Below are 7,196 nucleotides of genomic sequence, written 5' to 3'. Positions count from 1 at the left end.
TAACGAATAAAGGATGCATTCGCGCTCAACCGATTGATCGCTTAATTCATCGCTATAAACCTGTCTGGCCCGTTCAGACATACTGGCTCCACTGCCTCAAGCCCTCAACTACGTCACGGCTCACGTAATTCGAACACGCGTGCCCTTCGCAACACCCGTAGCGTTACCGGTCTGTGAGAGGTCGAGCGTAGACGCTGTACAACGTCCTTCTCGAGGTCAAACGGTTTGCGTCGCGGTCCGCAGACCGCTTTGTATGAGACTCATTTAGTACTGGTCGAACGGCGCGGGTTTCCCAAAGGACGAAAGGAAGAGTGAGGAGAAAAAGAGAGGAGGAAAGTCATTTCCGTAGCAGTGAGTGAAGGGAGGCGTTCCTCCTCGCCTGTCGAAGGTGAAGACAGTGTAGATCCGCTGCTTGCTGGACCGGCTTCTCCACACGCTGACAGCGCTCGCGTGAGCACACTCGCGTGAATCCAGCCCAGGGTTTGAATTTTCTCTCTCTCAGGGTTCGCGCTCGCTCTTTCTCACGTGACTACCTCTCTCTCTCTCGGTGACTTCACTCTCGTTGCTCCGGGCAGCGGCGGTGGGCGTTTTTTGTCGTTCATAATCGACGAACGGAGCGCAACATTCCGTCACGCTTAAAGCGAGGCAGGGCGCCGGACGCTTGCTTCGGACACTCGCCGCCTGCGTTTGCTTGGCGTCGCGTGCGACTAGCAGCAACTACCCGCCAGACTTGTCAACTCACAGGGAAGTGTGACATTCCGCCGAAGTATACCCTTCCGGGAACGACTAGCTACAACTTCGTTTCTTTCATTGCCGGCGACTCGTTTTGCGGCTCGGGACGCTCGAAGAGCCACTGGGCTTTCTTGAGTGTTGTGCAGTGAAGCTTCGCCCATCTCTACGGGCTTTTTCTGAGAAGTGTTATGAGCGACATCGGAGTTCGACTACGAAGGTAAGCTTAACACTCAAGTCTTTCTCCACCCTCCCCGCTGCATACTCAATAACAAATGCTAACATTCAGAGGGTTGTTCAGAGGGTTTCGACACACCCCAAAATTGCTTAGTTTTAGCTATTCGGGCGATACTCTTGTATTTGCATGTCTTCCAACTGAACACCACTTCCCAAAGTTAGTTGTTCTATACATAAACACCCCCCGAAAAAAATTCTTGGGTACGGCCCCGACTTGTGCGATGCTGAGCCGAAACCGAGTCGATCGACGTCACCTGTGAGATCCATGTAACCCTTACACTGTGTGCCTGCTCACGTTCGTGCGTTTCGATTTTTTACAGTGTCGACCCTAATGAATACAGTGGCCTCTCAGAAGGACTTTGATCTTAACACCCTGCGTGTGTGCTCATGTGTGTGTATGTGTTATTTTTTTATTATATTCATCTCTTTCTCCTGTACAACTCTATTTTCCCACCCCTACGTATGGTAGTAGATAGGTTAGTTTTACCAGGTTGACCTCCCACTGTTTACATTTCATCTCTCTCACATTTAAAGCATGGGGAGACTAATTCTTATGGTAGCTTTTTTTCTTCGGGGAAATAGAAAGCTACGTTTAAAGTGTCTAAGCATGAAACGGTAATGAGAAAAGGCCATGAAACATTTATAATCAGAATTTTTAAAGTGAAGCGTTCTATCTATCTATCTATCTATCTATCTATCTATCTATCTATCTATCTATCTATCTATCTATCTATCTATCTATCTATCTATCTATCTATCTATCGCGCCGCCTACAACTTTCATCTCTCCTGGCCGTTTCGATAAATTTATCGATACTAGGATTTGTATGGCATAATACGACTGCATGACGAGCATAAGGGACTAGTCATAACAGGAAATCATGACATGTATGTCATGAGTGTCATTATTTACATTTCATGGTCTTGCTGCACTTGTATTGGCTTCGCTCACATGACATGTTGCAAAACCGGTATGGTATGACATGATTGCATGGCGAACACAAGCGGGAGACCCTAACCTGAAAATCATTACATGCGTGTCATGTAACAACATGACTAATGCCACGCTTATGATGCGTTCGCGGCTGTTTCGTTAGCGTCACATATACCAAATTCGGTATTACAGTACGCGAATGAATGACGAAGGTATGTGGCCGGTGCAAACATGATAATCATAAGATGCGTGTCATGTAAGAACATGACTACACGCTACGTTCATGATGCGCTCTTGGCCGTTTCGTTAGCTTCACATGTACCGAAATTGGTATTACGCGACGCGAACGGACGACGAATGTAAATGGCACGTCCAAACATGATTATCAAGATATGCTTGTCATATAAAACGACTACATTCTACGCTCATAGCGAGCCCATGGCCATTTTGCTAGCTCAACTCATACCAAATTCGCTACCAGGTGACGTGAATAAAATACGGAGGTAAATGTAACGCCCAAAGATGATGATCATGACATAGAAATCATGTACGACATATTTTACCTCCGCCTCGTAACGTTGTGCTGATTTTAAAGTGACATATCAACCTCCCTCATCCGTGCTTCGCATATCATCGATTCCCAATGTACGTGCGATCTGGCAATGATTTATTTTTTGTCTGTGCCGACTATAAATTCGTACATGCATCGCACGCTGCAATCAGTAGGATGTGAGCGCGACAGTGATGATGATGATGATGATGATGATGATGATGATGAACCTTCAGCTTTGCTGGCACTCGCCCACAAAGGGGGAGCGGCCAAGAACCGAGCGGCTCAGGTCCTTCCTCAGCTGGTCACCGCGCGCGTGTGCCGTGGCTTGACAATCGTGATCGATGTGTGGAGTTTAGCTTCCCAAAACAACCATATCATTACAAAAGACACCGCAGTCGAGGCTCCGGAAATTCGGACAAGCATGTTCCATGGTAGCTGCTGCAACGACAGCGCCGCTACTCAACGTCAACTCCTTTTACCGCGTAACCAGTCGACAATTGAGGGAAGATGGATAATAATAACCATACACTGACTCCAATTAGGAGCTCTAACTACGGTGCAAACAAAACATCAGGCAACGTACGGTGAACGAAACAACTCCACAGTGCAGCCAGAGTTTTAAGATATTCCGGAACACATAGTTACGACGCGCCCAAGTGCATGTTGCTCACCGTTACCTGGAGTTAGTCAGACTATTTTTTTGTGTTCTCAAACATTGTTTAATTAAATATGTTTAATTAAGTAACCGTTGAAAAAACGATGATGGATAAAAATTTCGATGAGAAAGTTGTACATCGGTTTGAAACACATCCAAATAGACAGTTTTGAACTTTATATCGGTTAATTATGAGTGTTCTTGATCTAATTACAAATATATATATATATATATATATATATAGTCCAGTAGATCCTCCGTGAGCGGTGACAACGTGGTTTATTTCGACGTTTCGGCCTAGAGTCTGGCCTTCATCAGGATTAAAATCCTGATGTACTAAATCCTCCAGACTCTGTATATATATATATATATATATATATATATATATATATATATATATATATATATATATATATATATATATATATATATACATATGTGTGTGTGTGTGTGTGTGTGTGTGTGTGTGTGTGTGTGTGTGTGTGTGTGTGTGTGTGTGTGTGTGTGTGTGTGTGTGTGTGTGTGTTACAACGAAGTGAGCATGGAAGGGATAGGGCGCGTATAACGCACAGTAGGCAGGATAACCGCTGATCATCGAGAGTAACTGACAGGATTCGAAAAGAAGGCAAGCGAGTTTTCGGGTATAACGCGGCAGCAGCAAGCACAGGACCACGTTGATTGGCGGAACATGGTTGAGGCTTTTGACCTGCAGTGGCTATACTCCGGCCAACGATGATGATGTGAAAATGAAATGTAGCTAATGCGAAGGCAGACGTGCTCTTATATTCTGAGATTAAATCAGCAATTTACACCTATATGCACTGTTATTCATCCTGGTACTCAATAAACTTCAAATGTGAGTGCCTCACCGTGTCACTGTTTTGTTCTATTGTAACCGACTTTATGCAGAGAGTTGGGATTACACGCTAATCCACGACAGCCCGCATACTATCAGTTCAGTGCGGACAAAGACGTGAATCATAGCCAAACTGCCGAAGAAAAAAAGTAGTAGAGAAACGATTAAGGAGTTATGTGGGGTTTAACGTCCCAAAACCACCATAAGATTATGAGACACGCTGCAGTGGAGGGCTCCGGAAATTTCAACCACCCGGGGTTCTTTAACGTGCACCCAAATCTGAGCACACGGGCCTACAGCATTTCCGCCTCCATCGGAGAACGATGAAGGAGAAATCGGTAAATTTTATGGCTGACCGGCAAAAAAAGACCTGTTGCAATCGAGGCCATAAGCGATCAACTGCATCGCCCTGGAAAGAATCGGCAGTGGCAAACAAAGGAACGAAACGGTCGCGCTAGTGAAATTTATGAGATGCTTCAAACGATGCTTACGTCCCTCTGAATTACGAGACACTACCGCGAAAGGCGGCACGTGCTGCGTAATTTACCGCTGTCTTGTGCCACTTGAAGCAGCCTGGCTCTGACCCGTGTACGACAACGCCGTGCAGTGACGTGTGTCCACTGATGCCTCCGCTGTTAGTGTGTGCTGTCCGTTATGTTAGATCAGCTGAAGCATTATCATGATGTAGTTATTATGCGCAAGATTTCCAGTATTTGCGCGCTCATACCTATGCACATTGTTAATTTATATATAGGTCCACACTCGCATGGCATCCAGTAAAGTAGGTCACTGTTTTGTTTGTTTTATTTTTGTGTAAAAACTGTCCGAAACTTTCGTTACTGGTGGCGGCTATCTCTAAAAGTTTTAGCAGCTTTCATGTAGTGCTCTGCTTCGTCGTGTAGGGAGAAAATAATTTTATGTGGTTCACGCTCACAATTTCATCATGATAGTTCTTTGATAACTTCCTATTGAACATTATTCTTATTGCTACAATGCTACAGTGCTCCAACCTTACGTCGGAGCCCTGTAGAGATGGTGGGGAAAAGCCAGTTAAATGCTAAACTAGCAACTGGTCGCCCTCAGCTAGCCTTTGTTTGCTTTCCTTTCGGAGTATCAGATGATATTGCTCCAACCTTACGTCGGAGCCCTGTAGAGATGGTGGGGAAAAGCCAGTTAAATGCTAAACTAGCAACTGGTCGCCCTCAGCTAGCCTTTGTTTGTTTTCCTTTCGGAGTATCAGATGATATTGTCACGTAAAAGTGAGGGTAGTCCGAAGACAGGAGACCGGGAGGCTCGTAGAAATAGAAGGAGATCCGTTTATTTGGCGGACTTGCGCCCACTAAAGGAAAGCAGACACATCGGCTTAGCGGGTGGCGAACAGCGTGTTCGACGGCCGTCGGGGAACAGAATGTCCCACTGGATCGCAAGGCGCGTTCACCATCCACACAGTGTAGGTAACCTATGCCCAGTATTCCCAACTCATAGCAGGCTTCTTTCTTAACTCATGCCTTCAATATCATACGCGAACAAAGTCACGGATGTATATAACTGATTTTGTTCGTGTTTTTGTTTCGCTCCCCTCTGCGACATCACTTTAAACAATGCTGTAGCGCCCAAGCAGTGACAGTCTCGCTTCTCTTCAAAGCACTTCCGTTCGAGGACCTATACTTTCGGTTTTTCGAACATTCAGAAAAATCTTGAGAAAAAAAAAGAGCTTGTATGATATCGATGGTTCTAGCCAAGAATTATGTTAGATATTATGATGTAAGATCATAAGTTTACTCTAATGATTTTGATTTTTAGAGTTTAACGTCCCAAAACCACTATTTGATTATGAGAGACGCCGTAGTGGAGGGCTCCGAAAATTTTGACCACCTGGGGTTCTTTATCGTGCACCCAATTCTGAGTACACGGGCCTACAACATTTCCGCCTCCATCGGAAATGCAGCCGCCATAAGTTTACTTTAGGTAAGGGTCAAGTAACTGTCAGAATAATTGAAACTAATTTAATTAATGCAATAAAAAAGCTGTTTTTTTTGCGTGTGAGAGCAGCTGTCGCAGCACCTGGTGGAGCAGATTTCAACCACACGCTTATTTTCTACGTGGCCTTCGAGATCTGCTCCGGCATTGGGACGGAACGCAATGTTAACCCGAGGACTACACCAGTTCACACGCACGCCGAAGTGGGAGCACCGTTACCGGACACCGTAGTCAAGAATTAACGAAGGATTTGTTGTCACCACTCCTAATAACAGCCGTTTTTAGAGTTCGACGTTACAAAGCAACCGTATACGATTATGAGGGACGACGTTGTGAAGCGCTCCGGCATCTTAAACTACGTGCACCTAAATATAAGTACATGAGCATCAAACATTTTCGCCTCCATCGGGAATGCGGCCGCCATGGCCATAGGGTTCGCTCCCTCGACTGTCGGGCTAGCATTCCAGAATCACAACCACCCCACCATCGTGGCGGGTCTGTCGCCATTGTTTGGCAACGCCTACTTTTTTTTTCACTTATAAAATGAAATATTATAACCATTATTTTATCTTAGAGCTTTCGGATGAATATATGTCATTATGTTCGTCACCGCTATAGCAGAGTTTCGGTCTCGGTTTCATTATTCCTTGTCAAAAATAGCGCCCTAAAACCTATAAGGCAGTCAATGTTGGAAAAAGTTGCATTCTCAAATGCAAGCGGGTGTCCAGCCTATATGACGTAGCGGCCGGGTGTACCACTGACAGCGCTGACACACGCCTTAGGTATCACGCAGTAAGAAATCTCGTTATGTGTGTTTACGCGGTATTCGATGCACGCATTTCGCCCTCCGCCACCGGAGACGTTACTCACCGCTGTACATTACTCACGCAATTTGTGCCGCACTCCGCTAATTTGTCAAGCGTCTAGCTTCATTTATGTTCTCGAAGAGGAGCAATGGTCAATAACGGCGTCGTGGCGCAGAGTCTGGTCATAAATTTTTAATTAAAAAAACATCACAGGTTCTCTTATGCATTCTCCTAAGACACCTAGAAGGCGAAAATTATCATCTTCTCACTCGACGTAATAATCCGATGAAAAAAAAAACGATTACAGATAAACGGCTTCGTTAGTACATTGCTGTGTGCATTCAGCAGAAGCTATCCACTGTTTTTCATGGCCAATTTTTTTAATGCATTGACCTGGTGATAAATAACCTGGTATAGGCCACTCCTTCCTCTCTCTCTTCCGGACGA

The 7,196-nt window shown here is 45.1% G+C and overlaps 1 protein-coding gene across 1 annotated transcript in view; it reads left to right on the top strand.

The window, feature by feature from the left end:
- The first annotated feature begins 810 nt into the window (after positions 1-810).
- Positions 811-7,196, top strand: part of Stat92E (Signal transducer and transcription activator Stat92E) — a 146,888-nt gene continuing 140,502 nt past the window's right edge. Inside the window, exon 1 of the mRNA XM_075892711.1 lies at positions 811-949. The gene's annotated coding sequence lies outside the window, so the exon portion shown is untranslated. The remainder of the gene's footprint in view (positions 950-7,196) is intronic.

This window comes from Rhipicephalus microplus, chromosome 4 (assembly GCF_043290135.1).
Source record: "Rhipicephalus microplus isolate Deutch F79 chromosome 4, USDA_Rmic, whole genome shotgun sequence".
In the NCBI taxonomy this organism is placed as follows: domain Eukaryota; kingdom Metazoa; phylum Arthropoda; class Arachnida; order Ixodida; family Ixodidae; genus Rhipicephalus; species Rhipicephalus microplus.
This window is presented reverse-complemented; position numbering and strand designations above follow the sequence as displayed.